Source organism: Bos mutus, chromosome 5 (assembly GCF_027580195.1).
Source record: "Bos mutus isolate GX-2022 chromosome 5, NWIPB_WYAK_1.1, whole genome shotgun sequence".
Taxonomy (NCBI): domain Eukaryota; kingdom Metazoa; phylum Chordata; class Mammalia; order Artiodactyla; family Bovidae; genus Bos; species Bos mutus.
This window is the reverse complement of record NC_091621.1, coordinates 26,511,589-26,527,191: the sequence shown is the minus strand read 5'-3', so window position 1 is coordinate 26,527,191 and position 15,603 is coordinate 26,511,589. Positions and strand designations below refer to the sequence as shown.

At 40.1% G+C, this 15,603-nt stretch overlaps 1 pseudogene; it reads right to left on the bottom strand.

Moving 5' to 3' along the window:
- Positions 1 to 13,430: 13,430 nt before the first annotated feature.
- Positions 13,431 to 15,398, bottom strand: LOC138987870 (tigger transposable element-derived protein 1-like; annotated as a pseudogene).
- Positions 15,399 to 15,603: the final 205 nt, after the last annotated feature.

Genomic DNA, 15,603 nt, shown 5'->3' with positions numbered 1-15,603 from the left:
TGATATTTTCAATTATCGTTAAGATTTAGGAAGTCTCCTTCCAGGAAATTCATCAGCATAATCCACTGAGGTACTGATTGTTGATTACTGCAGACCAGTTGTTACATTACTGGCAATGTAAGTACTGTGTGTTTTACTCTAACAGTCTTTTAAGATCCCATCTTTTGGGCCTACTTAATGTCAGTCAGAAATGAATTGCCAGAAATGACATTTTAATCCATGATATCATTCCTTCACTCCCAGCCAGGAGGATGTAACAGGAAAAGAAAGTGTAACCTAGGATAAAACATATGTATACAAAGGCACAGATGTGATACATTAAGGTATATCCCAGTTCTTTTTCCAGCTAATCCTTTTTCAAGACAGCCATTTAAACACTTGCAGAGCATAAGAGTCAAGAAAGGACTATCTACCATCTAGGTTGCAACTATGAGTAACCACACCTAATACTGAGGATTCTGAAAATGAAGTTGTCTTTGTCATGCTGGGAACTTTGACATCCAAAATGGAAAAATAAAGGCAACTTGAAAGCTATTTCAAAAAAGTATGACAGTGCAGACACAAAGGTAGCAGGACAAAGGGGGATCTCTGAAAGAACAAGACAGGCTGAAGTTATAAACTGGGTGTCCTGACACAGAGGGCTTTTGAGGTGACTTTTTAGGTCTTTGACTCTGTGAAACAGAGAACCACATGTCGCGTGACTCAGGTGGATCCAGGGAAGACATGAAGAGGAAAATGAAGTGAAAAATGTGAAATGGCAAAGGAAACTGACAGATTTGTGAAAAGAGAAGCAAGCCAAACAAGGTTCTCATCCCTGTGTTCACATTTCAAAGCATTTGCAGCATCATTAGTATTATCGCATGGATTTACTGTATTTTAATTCTTTATTATATACCTTTTAATAAATACAAATAAGTTTACATTACCACAAGAAGTTTAGAGATTTCTCACTTTTGAGAGTGTAGTCTAGTCGATGCCCTAAGGATATGTATGCATCTGACTTCCCTAAGAAGGTGATTGGACTTTTCTATCACTCGAAGGTTTGTTCCAGAGGAACTGCCAAGTGGAGTCACCACCACATGACCTTGGAAGAAAAGGATGTCTTTAAGAACAGAATTCACCCCATAACTATTTTTGCCCAAAGAAACCCTCTTAAATGTACACTGCATTGTGCAAGAAATTTTCTGTGCTCTGCTTCAAACTAAATTGGCCTGGGATTTTCAGTGGGTGCTCTGAGAAGCATTCAATGCTAGACTGTGAAACAGCTCCTGGTATCCCCGGGATGCTGCTCAGCACAAAGAAGACAGTCCTTCCCATCCTACCCCACAGCGAGCATTTTTCCAAACACGTGGTTCTCACTGTTCAAAGAGGTCGCATACTGAATCTGGAAGTCAAGGACATGAAAACTGGCCCGTTCCCTTTGGCATTTCCCACATTCCAACTTGTACAACATTGTGAATCATAACCATACTGTATACAACCAGGCATATAGTTTCTTGTCATCTGGATCAGTCTACTTTGTTCTTTTCTTCCCCAGCACAGAAAACCTTTAGATTTAGCCTTGCAACACTGTAGCTTCTATAACCCATACAAAGTAAATACAAATAAAGTCCTTTTAATATCCATGAAATAAATTTTAGGCTCCATCAAAAAGTAAATACAAATAAAGTCCTTTTAATATCCATGAAATAAATTTCTTGCTCTTGCCTGAAGCTGGTACATGCAGATCAACTCCCCCTCCACTGTTCTCCTCCCTACCCATCACAAGGGGTACTTTGAGTTCCTGAGTATTTCATACATACTGTAAACACGTTGGTGCCTCTAGTCCCTCTGTGATGTGATTTGCCTTATTCTTTTTCAGATCCCACTCGTCCTTTTCCTATAAGTAACTTAAGAACTGCTCCTTGCCACCAGTGTTAATGGTGCCCACCACCACCAGCCACGTCCATGCCAAAGGCATGAGTTCCTGCTCCCAAAGCCAGCAGTTCCAGTGTTTCAGGGTTTTGTTTGTTCACTGGGTATTTACTGACTGCCCACTTTTTCAGACATTGTGGAGGTACCCTCCCCATCTCTGTGCCATACTCAGCCACTTGGACCACTAAGTGATACCACTTAGGCTAAGTATTTTAGAAAGATCTTAGTGAAACCAGCTTCTTTAATCTTGATTAGTATTAATAATTCACTGAGCAGGGATTCAAAACCTGTCCAGTAGCCAAGAGAGAGGAGAAAATTATCCTGCCCCTTCCACTGACCTCTCCCCTTTCTGCTCCATCAAGCACCCTTCCAAGCAGACTAACAAGAAAATAAACAAAAATTTCTTTATTCTTTTCCTCAAAAGTGCAAATCAGTGCACGGTCATTCATGCAGACTGATTATCAGAGAGGTCATAAACCCTCCACTTTCAGACATAGCTGCCTTCTCCCTCCTAGCCTTAATTTAACTACTACATTCTGCTGTGTTATTCTGTTAACATAATTTCTTAACTTTCCTACTTGATTACCAATAACTTGAGAACTTATCAACTTTATTCTCTTCTCTCCCCTACAGTACCTAAAATACTGTCTCCCATGTCATTATTTAATTGACTTGATAATGACCTTTTGGGTGTAAACCTAGTAAATCCCAAGGATATGACTCAATCTCTTCATGGAGTCGCATTCAAAGGAAGCACAAGTTGGCTTGCATAACTTGAGGAAAAAAAATTATTATCTCCATTATTGGTAAAGCCTTAGCATTTGATATCATGCATTCGCTGTCCAGAATTTCCCAGAAGGCTGATCTTGGTTATCATTCCTTCTCATTACTTCAGTCATTCCTCTCACATCAATAGCAATTACAAAAACCAACAAAGCAATACAATACAATATTATAAAGTAATTAGCCTCCAATTAAAATAAATTTTGTATTAAAAATTTTTTTAAAAATCAATGAAGCAAAGAGCCAAACCTCTTCTACTTTTACTTATTTCTTCTCCTAGCCCTTCTCCACATTCCCTACTTGGGACACCTCATTCTCTGCCCCTTCTTCTCCAACCTGTCTCTGTGAAAAGCCACCTGTGAAGTAGTTTCATTTCTTATTGTAGTCACTTTTTAAGTAAGAATCATCAATCTGAAGGGGGAGGAAAAATGATCTTTCAGGACCTGACTTGGAAATAAGCCTATGAGAATGAGACAGTAATATTTTTTCCTTGTTAAACAAAAATAAGCATGTTGTCTGTTGATCTGTGTATTATTTTAAAAACTAAAAAACAAAGCTTGAGCTGAATCTATTTTTAGATCTTTCTGGTAATTTTCTCCAAAGGAAAAAAATTCTGAAACAAAATATGAAGGGCTAAAAAGGTATTTTTCTGCAGTATTTTGACAAGCTATTTTTGTAATATTTTTGCCCTTTTCAGTTCAGTTAAGTTCAGTTTAGTTGCTCAGTCATGTCCGACTCTTTGCAACCACATGAATCGCAGCACGCCAGGCCTCCCTGTCCATCACCAACTCCTGGAGTTTACTCAAACTCATGTCTGTCGAGTTGGTGATGCCATCCAGCCATCTCATCCTCTGTCGTCTCCTTCTCCTCCTGCCCCCAATCCCTCCCAGCATCAGAGTCTTTTCCAATGAGTCAACTCTTTGCATGTGGTGACCAAAGTATTGGAGTTTCAGCTTCAGCATCAGTCCTTTCAATGAACACCCAGGACTGATCTCCTTTAGAATGGACTGGTTAGATCTCCTTGCAGTTCAAGGGACTCTCAAGAGTCTTCTCCAACACCACAGTTCAAAAGCATCGATTCTTCGGCACTCAGCTTTCTTCACAGTCCAATTCTCACATCCATACATGACCACTGGAAAAACCAGTGGTCTAGACAGACCTTTGACTAGACGGATCTTTGTTGGCAAAGTAATGTCTCTGCTTTTTAATATGTTATCTAGGTTGGTCATAACTTTCCTTCCAAGGAGTAAGCATCTTTTAATTTCATGGCTGCAATCATCATCACCAGTGATTTTGGAGCCCAGAAAAATAAAGTCTGACACTGCTTCCACTGTTTCCCCATCTACTTCCCATGAAGTGATGGGACCAGATGCCATGATCTTAGTTTTCTGAATGTTGAGCTTTAAGCCAATTTTTTCACTCTCCTCTTTCACTTTCATCAAGAGGCTCTTTAGCTCCTCTTCACTTTCTGCCATATGGATGGTGTCATCTGCATATCTGAGGTTATTGATATTTCTCCCAGCAATCTTGATTCCAGCTTGTTCTTCTTCCAGCCCAGCGTTTCTCATGATGTACTCTGCATATAAGTTAAATAAGCAGGGTGACAATATACAGTCTTGACGTACTCCTTTTCCTATTTGGAACCAGTATCCATCTATTACAGTGATTATCTATAACTGTGTTTTTTTTTTTTTTTTAAACTGCAAAGTGTACTGGCTTTAAATAATAACCATTTTATTATCTCATATTTTGTGGGTTGACTAGGCTCAGCTGGGCAGTTCTGATCCATGCAATGTGGATCAGGGCTACAATCATCTGAGGACTTGACTTGTCTGCAGCATCCTAGCTGGTTCACTGGCACATCTGGTGCTTTGACAGGCACAGTTCAAACGCTAATGCTTCCATCCATCTTTTATTTATCTGAACTAGGAGGCTGGGTCTCTCTCTCTCTTTTTCTCTGGTCTGAGGTCTCTCCTACTCCCCATATTCTTCATATCACCTTTCCAGCACAATATCCATGAAGCACAGAGGCTACCCAGCCTTCTTCACACTTAGGTATAGAACTTCCACATTCTGTTGGTTAAATTGATAGATAGGGCCCATCCAGACAACATGGAAGGGAGTGAATACTAGAAGATGTGGTTCATGGTAACCATCTCTGGAGATTGGCTGCCTCCACCACATACAATTAGCTGGAGCAATTCAATGACCCTTATTATTAAAAGGGCCATTATTATTTTTTTCTATTCAGAACATTAATTTAACCGGATTCTTTTTTTCAGTGAAATTTCCCCCCAAGTGTCCACTAGTACAGTTTTGGAGTCAATGCATACATTTTTTTGTTCTGAAATAAAACTGTGTGTGGTTTACTACAGAAACACCAATATTCACTATTTTAGATGATTTAGATATCTAGAGGCCTGAAATGAAGATATAACTAATGATCACTAAATGTGAAAACTCTGATAGAATAGAACTATACACTTAAACCTAAAGACATAAAGCCAAGTTTCCCAAAGAATGTTCCATAGCATTGGTGCTCCAGATTATAAATGATATTGTATGGATAAAGAGTTTGGAGGAAATTCTAGGCTAAACAAAGTTGATTAAAGGGGAAATTTATTAGATCTTTAATATGCAAAGTGGGATAGAATATTTTGTTTCCTTAACTTATTTGAGCATGAAACTTTCTGTCTTATCCCCAAGAACTGAAGCTCCACCTAATACCATGGGAAAATGATCTCTATAAAGCATCATGTGCTGCGAAGACCCCATTGTGACCCAGTGCCTTTATGCTCTGTACTTTATTGGTGTAAAATATATCCTTAAAGCATTGAAGTTATGTTAATCATTATAATAGCCAATTACATTATTAATCATCTTGCCACATAATAGATGCTAAGTACTTAAATCCACTTAAAAGGCAACAGGTATATCACACACATTATCCCCTTTAATCCTCCTAATAGATGCACAAAATAGATACTACAATTTTCCATTTTATAGATGAGGAAAGTGAGTCAAAAGAATACCTGCAATTAAGAGGCAGAGTGACGACATGAACCTCTGTTGGTATGACTGCAGAGTCCATGAGCTTGACTACAACCCTATATTACCTTCTGTTCTGCACATTGAATCAAGTTTACTGCTTCTAATACTAATGCTTCAGTTTACTTTGAGATTCCACAACTTCAGAGGAAACTAATGTTAATCAAGCACCTACAACAGACAGTCCTTATGCTTTTGTGCATATTTATTAGGTGGTTTAGTCCTTACAATAATCCTGGAAGAAAAGTGTTGAACATTCTGTGAGGAAAAAAAATAAATTTCCTTGCTTTGATACTGAATGTTTTGCCAACATAAGATAAGCATCTCATAAGTCACTTCAGATCATCACTCAGGAACTCACTCAGTTCTGAAGTACAAACTATCATCCCTCAAATTCCTCCAGAGAATTTCTTCACTGAACTACCCACAACATTCAAACTGATTCAAGCATAAATAAACCCTTCCTCCAGCCCATTAAGTATCTTCTTGCAGTCCTAGTGAAAATTATACAGAATAATCTGTTTGGAATCTATACTTATTAAATTCTGTGTCCATGTGAGTTTCTCTCTTGATTGTATGCAAATATAAAATAAGTGAATGGAAATTAACAGTACAGCTTGAATCTTTGCACAATGCCATTTCAATGCAGCAAAATGGCCAAAATAACTATAAAAAACATACTTACTTTTGAAGTTATTTTAAGATGGAATCTGAGCACAAATTTACAAGGCCTTTGAGGGTTCACTGAAATAAAAAGATAGAAACACAAGGAACAATCACAGCAGAGTACATTAGATGGGGGTATGAAGAATGGTGGTCATTAGTGAATGAGATATTTCAACACATTTCTGGGTGACTGGATGCAAATGGGAGCCTCTGAGGAGGTGAACTAGCAGAGAATTTGCTACAAGAGGCACTGCAGTGAGGTGAGAGCTTTTCTATTGGTAGCAAAGTTGAAACAACCCCTAGCCCAGAGTTTTTAAATAAGAAGCATAGGGCCAACAATATATCAATATGTTCTTTATTTTTTTAATGTATTTATTTTAATTGGAGGCTAATTACTTTACAGTCTATGTGAAAACTACAGTCTATGTATGAAAAGATGTTTTAATTACTCCTCAATTCCCACCTCTACTCAGAGGGAAATCAGCCCAGAAATGTAACCTAGAGATGAGCAGAATGGACTGTGGAACATTGGTTCAAAGCCTGCTTCTGTCACTTACTGCTTGCTGCGTGACTTTGGGCAGGTTATTTAATCTATCTGTGCTTCCATTTCCTTGTGTGTGATAATAACAGTAGCTAACCCAAAGGATTGCTGTGAGGGACAAATGACTTTATGTATGTGATGTTCTTGGGGCTGGCACATGACCAACAGCTCTATCAATATTAGCTATTGCGTTTTTCAGCAGCAGCATCATAACCTCTGGAACAAATCTCTTGAATCAGCCACAGAAGAATATCTGTGGTTTACAGTTTGGGAACTGGGGTCTCCAAGTAATGCCCTCCTCAATCTGGAACTTGGGGGACTAGTACCTAACTGCTGGCTCCCTGCCCAACTAACCCTACAGCAATCCTGCCCATGAATGCCTCCCCTCAACTGCAGAAGGTTTTTAGTCAGGCTCCCCACCAAAGGAGAGGCAAAGTATATCAGGAAATAGACCCACTAATATAAAGTGAACCCCCTCCCAACTATTCAGTTTGAAATATAAATAGAAAACCAAAGATCTCTAAGCACAGTTTACCAGCATCTTTTTTTAATAGTCAAAGTAATTTTCTATTTTATTTTGATTTTGTTTCCAGCTTTATCAAGATATAATTGACATATAGCTGTAATTTAAGGTGTAAAATGTGATGCTTTGATATACATAAATGTTATGAAATGATCACCACATTGAGGTTGGTTAACACATTATCGTTGTTGTCATTTAGTCGCTGAGTCACGTCCAATTCTTTTGCGACCCCATGGACTATAACGCACCAGCCTCCTCTGTCCATGGGATTTCCCAGGCAAGAATACTGGAGTGGGTTGCCATTTCCTTCTCCAGAAGATCTTCCCAACCCAGGGATCGTATCCACATCTCTTGCATTGGCAGGCAGATTCTTTACCATTGAGATGCCTGGGAAGACCCATTATCATTGTACATGGTTACAAATAGCAGAAATTGACCCTAGAGGAACTAGAGATAATTCAAGGAGCAGAGAGAAGTTAAAAAACAGCAACAAACTCCAATTAGAAATCTCAGATTTGAGACTATTTATACCTACCAAAAAATACATATATATATACACACACACACACACATATATGCAATGGACACTAAAAGAAGAAACCAAGAACAACAAGAAAAAAGAGCTTTTGGTATTGAAAACATAATTTCTGAAAATGCAAAAAAAATTTTTTTTTAACTAGAAGTTAAAATCAAGGCAGTTCCCCAGGATATAAAGCATGATGACAACAAGATGGATGATGACAAGATGGAAACTAAGAGAAAAAAGAACAAAGCCTTAGAGGGCCAATTGATAGGAATTTCATGTAAAACTAATGGGTTCTGGGGGAAAAAACTCAAAATGGATGGCCCAGGGGTACCAAAGATGAGGTTGGAAAATACATCCCATGGCTGAGGAAGGATTTAATGATTCAGGTTGAGATGCCCTGTGAAGGTGGAACAGGGGAGTGAAGTCCACACTGCTCACTGTGTTAAGGAACTTTAGGACACTAAGGCCCAAGAGAAAATCCTGAGATGAAAACCCAGTGAGAATAATTACATTTCAAACAAGTAAGAAGAACAGAATTTGAATTTGAGCAACACTAGCTGCGGTAAGCCGGCACAGCGATGCTTGCCAAGCATCACCCACTCACCTCAGTAATGGGTGGGAGTGCTGATTGCATAGCCTTTACGAGCGGCACCAGCCTAGACGTGAAAATAAGATCATAAAGGTAAACAAAACAATTTTTATTGTTTGTCCCTCTTTAGAAAGAACTGCAGCTAGCCTTCAAACTCCTAAATATTTTAGGATTTCCCCAGCATGACCTGCAAGTCTTGACCCAGAGAGGTAGCAGCACCCCCACCTCTCTGGGAAACCTTCATTCTGCAACATTGTTGCCATTGGTGCCAATGTAGCCAGAGAGTCTGCTGTTGATAACTGTCCAGGCTGAGGTGGGCCATCCCAGCACTTCACTGAACAGGCCTTATCAACAGTCTGCTTAGACTGGAATCCCAGCCCCATCACATGCTAAAGTGTAACCTTGGCCTCTCTAGGCCTCAAATTTAACATCTGTAAATTTGGGATAGTAATAGTATTTATTTCACAGTGCTTCTGAGAGGATGAAGTGAGATAATCACATTTAGGAATGGAGCACAGTGCCTAGCACTTAAGTTAGTGTTTGATAAAGGTTTCAAATTGCCAACATTTGTTGGATCATAAAGAAAGCAAGGGAATTCCAGATAAGCTTCTGCATCATTGACTACACTAAAGCCTTTGCCTGTGTGGATCACAACAAACTGTGGAAAATTCTTAAAGAGATGGGAATACCAGACTACCTGACCTGTCTCCTGAGAAACCTGTGTGTGGATTAAGAAGCAAGTTAGAATGGGACATGGAACAACGGACTGGTTCAAAATTGGGAAAGGAGTACAACAAGGCTGTAAATTGTCAGTCTGATTATTTAACTTGTATGTGGAGTACATCATGCAAAATGCCAGGCTGGATGACTCAAGCTGGAATCAAGATTGCTGGGAGAAATATCAATAACCTCAGATATGCAGATGACACCACCCTTATGGCAGAAAGTGAAGAGGAACTAAAAAGCCTCTTGATGAAAGTGAAAGAGGAGAGTGAAAAAGTTGCCTTAAAGCTCAACATTCAGAAAACTAAGATCATGGCATCCAGTCCCATCACTTCATGGCAAATAGATGGGGAAAAAGTGAAAACAGTGACAGATTTTATTTTCTTGGGCTCCAAAAACACTTGGGCTCCAATGGTGACTGCAGCCATGAGATTAAAAGATGCTTGCTCCTTGGAAGGAAAGCTGTGACAAACCTAGACAGTGTATTTAAAAGCAGAGACAACACTTTGCTGACAGAGGTCCGTATAGTCAAAGCTGTGCCCTCTTCTCAGCTCCATATTCCCTGGACTTATCTTTATTGTTCTGTCCACTTTCTTCTCAGGATCTGCCTGAAAATTAAGAGAAAGATGTAGTCCTCTTTGAGTGACCAGCATCTACCTACACTGCTTCCTCCCAGTTCTTCTCCTATCCTACCCTGGCATGAAACTTGTCTCCAGTGGAGAAGGAAAAAGTTGTGATTCTGCAGTATATGTGCTCTGTATGGAGGACCTTGGGGACCTGTTGCTTTGGGCTCCTCAGCTTTGATATCTCTAGGATGGGAGGAACACAAAGGACAAAGCAGAGAAGAGCAAGGAGATGCAAAGATACACAAAGTTACTTAGGAAAGTCAAGATGTTATCTGCCACAGACCTGCCGCAATTTTGATAACTTACAGACCAGTCCCAGGCATCATGTACTGAGTGAAAACTTACTAGATGCCAGGCATTCCTCTAAGCACTTTGTGTGTGTTATTAACTCATTTACTATCATAGCAACCTAGGAGGCTGGTAGGATTTTATTCTCCCTTTTCCAGATGAAACATGGAGGCTTGGACAAGTTAAAGAAACTTGCCCAAGGTCAGTGAGAGTGTCCAGGAGAAAAGTGGAATTCTAGCCTAGGCAGTGTGGCTCCAGGGCTGGAGTCTCGACCCCCCTCCCCTCAACCTCTCCTAGACTGTGAACCAAACAGCCCCTGTGTTTTTCCCTCGGTCTCTGATTGCAGCTCAGGGCATGTGGTTGGAGCAGCAGGCATGTGTCAGGGTCACCCCCATGCCCTCCTTATCCTTGAAACTGGTATGCCTCCTGCATCCCACCCCACCCCAAATCCCCTCGTTTTGGATGGAGTTACTTCCTATATGAATTCCGTTTCAATGGTAAGTTGCTATGCGACTGTGGGCTCACCCCTGGCCCTCCAGACTTCTTCATCATGATAGGCTGTGATGCCTGCTTAGAAAAGCACAATGTGGTATACACGGTCAGCTTCAACCACCACCCCACCACCACAGCTATGAGACAGTGATCCAGTTTATTTTCTCTGAGTCTTAATGGCTTCATCTCTCCTTCTTTCATGAGCACATAGGTGCATTCTAACCTGGGGTGGCATAAACCTATTCCAGTTGCTCTGTGTGAAGCCCTCTGCTTGAGGTCCTTTTTTCTAGAGGGTCAGTCCCATTGTCTGGTTATGTGCATGTCAGAAGCAATATACTGAATGATTCACTCTTAGCAAAGGTTTTTTTCTTTAGAGAACCACTGCTCCATATCTCAGGAGAAGGCAATGGCAAACCACTCCAGTGGTCTTGCCTGGAGAGTCCCAGAGACGGGGAAGCCTGGTGGGCTGCTGTCTATGGGGTCGCACAGAGTCAGACACAACTGAAGCAACTTAGCAGCAGCAGCAGCCGCAGCTCCATATCTGTTGGGTTATAATCAGGGTTAAGTCAGTCAATTTTTCCCTGAAGTTAATTGGACACGTTATCTTAAATTAATGTGCTTAATAATAATATTAATAGCTATCATGTAAAAATGAATCAATATGCAAAACAGATTCACAGATATAGAAAATAAATGTATGGTTAACCAAAGAGGAAAGGGAAGGAGGGACAAATTAAGAGTATGAGGTTAACATATACAAATTACTATACAAAAACAGCAAGGATTTACTGTATAGCACAGGGAATTACACCCAAGATCATGTGATAACCTATAATGGAATGTAATCTGAAAAAAATATATAAAATTTAATCAGTTTGCTGTACACAGCACAATATTATAAATCAACTATATTTCATAAAAAATAGCAGCTACAATTTGTATAATACTCAGTATAAGCCACAGAGAAGGCAATGGCAACCCACTCCAGTACTCTTGCCTGGAAAATCCCATGGATGGAGGAGCCTGGTAGGCTGCAGTCCATGGGGTCGCTAAGGGTCGGACACGACTGAACAACTTCACTTTCATTTTTCACTTTCCTGCATTGGAGAAGGAAATGGCAACCCACTCCAGTGTTCTCGCCTAGAGAATCTCAGGGACGGGGGAGCCTGGTGGGCTGCCGTCTATGGGGTCGCACAGAGTCAAACACGACTGAAGTGACTTAACAGTAGTAGCAGCAGCAGTATAAGCCAAGTACTGTGCTGAGGTTGATTCGATTTTTAGTCTTGTGAGAGAGGAAATCTTATACCCATTTTACCAGATTTAGAGGTGAAATAACTTGCCTACAGTCACAAAGCTAGCACATGGCAAGACCTGGACTCTGACCAGTACCCACTGGAATCCAAGCCCATGCTTTCCATCACTGCTTTCAAGTAATATAATAGTAATAACAATAGAGCATAATGAGAAATTTAGTTTCTATATTCTTTTTGTTTTCAAAAAAACTGCATATTAGTCCAAGTCACATGTTCCATTAAGCCTTGAGAATAAAATAGAACTGGTCTTAGTAGAATTGTTTACAAGACCAAGGGAAAGAGAAGTCCTGAGAGAAGTTTCAATTATCTGAACATGTACAGAAATCTCTGGGAAGTGGACACTTAAAACAAATTATTGAAATTGGGTTTGCTGGTTTTATTTAAATTTTCAATGAATGTATTCACTGGACCTCTCCAGCATAAAGATATGAGACAGTCCCCAGTTGACACTTCAATTAAAAAGTCAAATTTTCTAATATGAATATTCAATGCTGACTTATTTATTCATTGATGTTTGCTATAATACCCAGTAACATGAATTCATTTCACCCATTTCCCTTGAGTATTCAGTTCGCAAACTTCCGGGGGGGTTGGGGGAGTTGGGAAATTTGAAAGATAGCAAATTAGATTCGATAGATAAGTGATACATCACTGTTCAGAAACTATTATGGCTTTAACAGAAAATAGAATCCAACACCCACACCCTTTTATAGACCTGATTAACAAGAAATTTTCTCCAAGCAGATGGAGCATGAAAATTGCTGCCCCTTGGAATAAGTTGTCTAATTGAGTTTAATATTTTCATTTGGTTTTCCACTGTTTTTATTATTATTGCCATTTTAGTTTATGCATTACAGCCATAGCATATGCCTCTGGGTACATGAGGAAGGAAAAACTCCATTTTAGTGTTTGTCTTATTTCACTTTACTTGAAGCAATTTGGTTTGCCACATGGAGTGAATAAAGCTGTCACGTTACTTTTTTTCCAAAAAGAATACAATAACTATAAGGGACTATGCATTCATTACTGAGTAGATTAATTTTTTTATTCCATTGAATGGCATAAAATGGGGTATAGTTTCAAACTGAGTTGTGCCTGTTGAATCATGATGCACACTTCCCACCTACGCATGTAATAGGTTCTGGCTTTTGTACCAGTGTTTTCCAAACACGTTATCTTTTTCTGAAGAATATTACAGGCATCCCTCCGAGATATGGTGGGTTTGGTTCCAGACCACAGCAATAAAGCAAATACTACAATAAAGCGGGTCACACAGTTTTCAGTGTTTCAGTGCATATAAAAGTTATGTTTACGCTATATGTAGTCTATTAAGTGAGAAATAGTATTATGCCTAATGAAAATGCACATAATTTAAAAATACTTTATTGTTAAAAAATGCTAACTGTCATCTGAGCCTTCGACCAAGGGTAATCTTTTTGCCGGTGTCTTGCCTCCATGCTGATGGTTGCTGACTGATCAGGGCGAGTGGTTGCTGAAGGTTGGGTGGCAGTGGCAATTTCTTAACCTAAGACAGCAGTGACACTTACATCGATGGATTCTTCCTTTCACAAATAGTTATTTCTCTGTAGCATCTACACTGTTTTATAGCATTCTACCCACAGTAAAACTTTCAAAATTGGAGTCAAAGCAACAGCAGGGTTTGAGAAGATTATCAACTAAGTTTATGTAATATTTCAGCAATCTTTACTGCAGCATTACCAGAAATAGATTCCATCTCCAGAAACTACTTTCTTTGCTCATCTACAAGAGGCAACTCCTCATCCATTCAAGTTTTATCACAAAATTGCAGCAATTCAGTCACATCTTCAGGCTCTACTTCTAATTCTAGTTCTCTTGCTGTTCCCACCACATCCACAATTTCTCCCTCCACTGAAATCCTCCACCCCTCAGAATCAACCACGAGGATGGGAATCAACTTCTTCCATGTTCCTGTTGCTGTTGATATTTTGACCTCTTCCTATGAATCAAGAATGTTCTTAATGATGTCCAGAATGGTGAGCCCTTTGCAGAATGTTTTCTATTTACTTTTCCCAGGTTCATCAGAGGAATCACTAAAGCCTTAGAAACTGTATTTCATAAATAATAAGACTTGAAAGTAAAAATTACTTCTTGATCCATGGGCTACAGAATGGATGTTGTGTTAGCAGGCATGAAAAAAACATGAGTCTTGTACATCTCCATCAGAGCTCTTTGGATGACCCCGTGCATTGTCAATAAGCTGTAGTTTTTTGAAAGGATTTTTTTTTTTTTCCTGACCAGTAGGTCTCAACAGTGGACTTAAAAATATTCAGTAATCATGTTGTCAACAGATGTGCTGACATCCAGGCTTTGTTGTTCCATTTATAGAGCACAGGCAGAGCAGAGTGTGCATAATTCTTAAAGGCACTAAGATCTTCTCAATGGTAAATGAGCATTGGCTTCAGCTTAAAGTCACCAGGTGCAATAGCCCCTAACAAGAGAGTCAGCCTCTCTTTTGAAGCCAAACACTGACTTTTCCTAGTCCTAGATTGCATCTTCTTCCAGCATAAGACTGTTTAGTCTACGGTGAAAATCTGTAACCACCTTTATTATTCATCTTAACTAGATCTTCTGGATAACTTGCTGAAGTTTCTGCATCAGCACTTGCTGTTTCAGCTTTCACTATGATGTCATGAAGACAACTTCTTTCCTCAAACCTTATGAACCAACCTCTGCCAGCTTCAGACTTTCCTTTTGCAGCTTCCTACCTCTCTCGGCCTTCACAGAAGAGAGTTAGGGCTTTGCTCTAAGTTTTAAGGAAGTGTTGTGGCTGATCTGATTTTCTCTCCAGACCACAACTTTCCCCAGATCATCAATAAAGCTCTTTCACTTTTATATGCTGTTCACTGGAGCAGCGCTTTTAATTTTCTTTAAGCACATTTCCTTTGCATTCACAACTTAGCTAGCTGTTAGGCCAAATCTGGAGAAGGCAATGGCACCCGACTCCAGTACTCTTGCCTGGAAAATCCCATGGACGGAGGAGCCTGGTAGGCTGCAGTCCATGGGGTCGTGAAGAATCGGACACGGCTGAGTGACTTCACTTTCACTTTCCACATTCCTGCATTGGAGAAGGAAATGGTAAGCCACTCCAGTGTTCTTGCCTGGAGAATCCCAGGGACAGGGGAGCCTGGGGGGCTGCCGTCTGTGGGGTCTCACAGAGTCGGACACGACTGAAGCGACTTAGCAGCAGTAGCAGCAGGCCAAATCTAGGCCTTTTGAACCAGTCTCGGCTTTCAACATGCCTACCTCACTAAGCTTAATCATGTCTAGTGTTTGATTTAAAGTGAGAGACATGTGACTCCTTTCATTTGAACACTTCTAGGCCATAACACAGAGAAGGCAATGGCACCCCACTCCAGTACTCTTGCCTGGAGAATCCCAGGGACAGGGGAGCCTGATGGGCTGCCATCTATGGGGTCGCACAGAGCTGGACACGACTGAAGCGACGCAGCAGCAGCAGGCCATAACAGGGTTATTACTTGGCCTAATTCCAGTATTATTGTGTCTCAAGGAGTAGGGAAGCTGGAGGAGA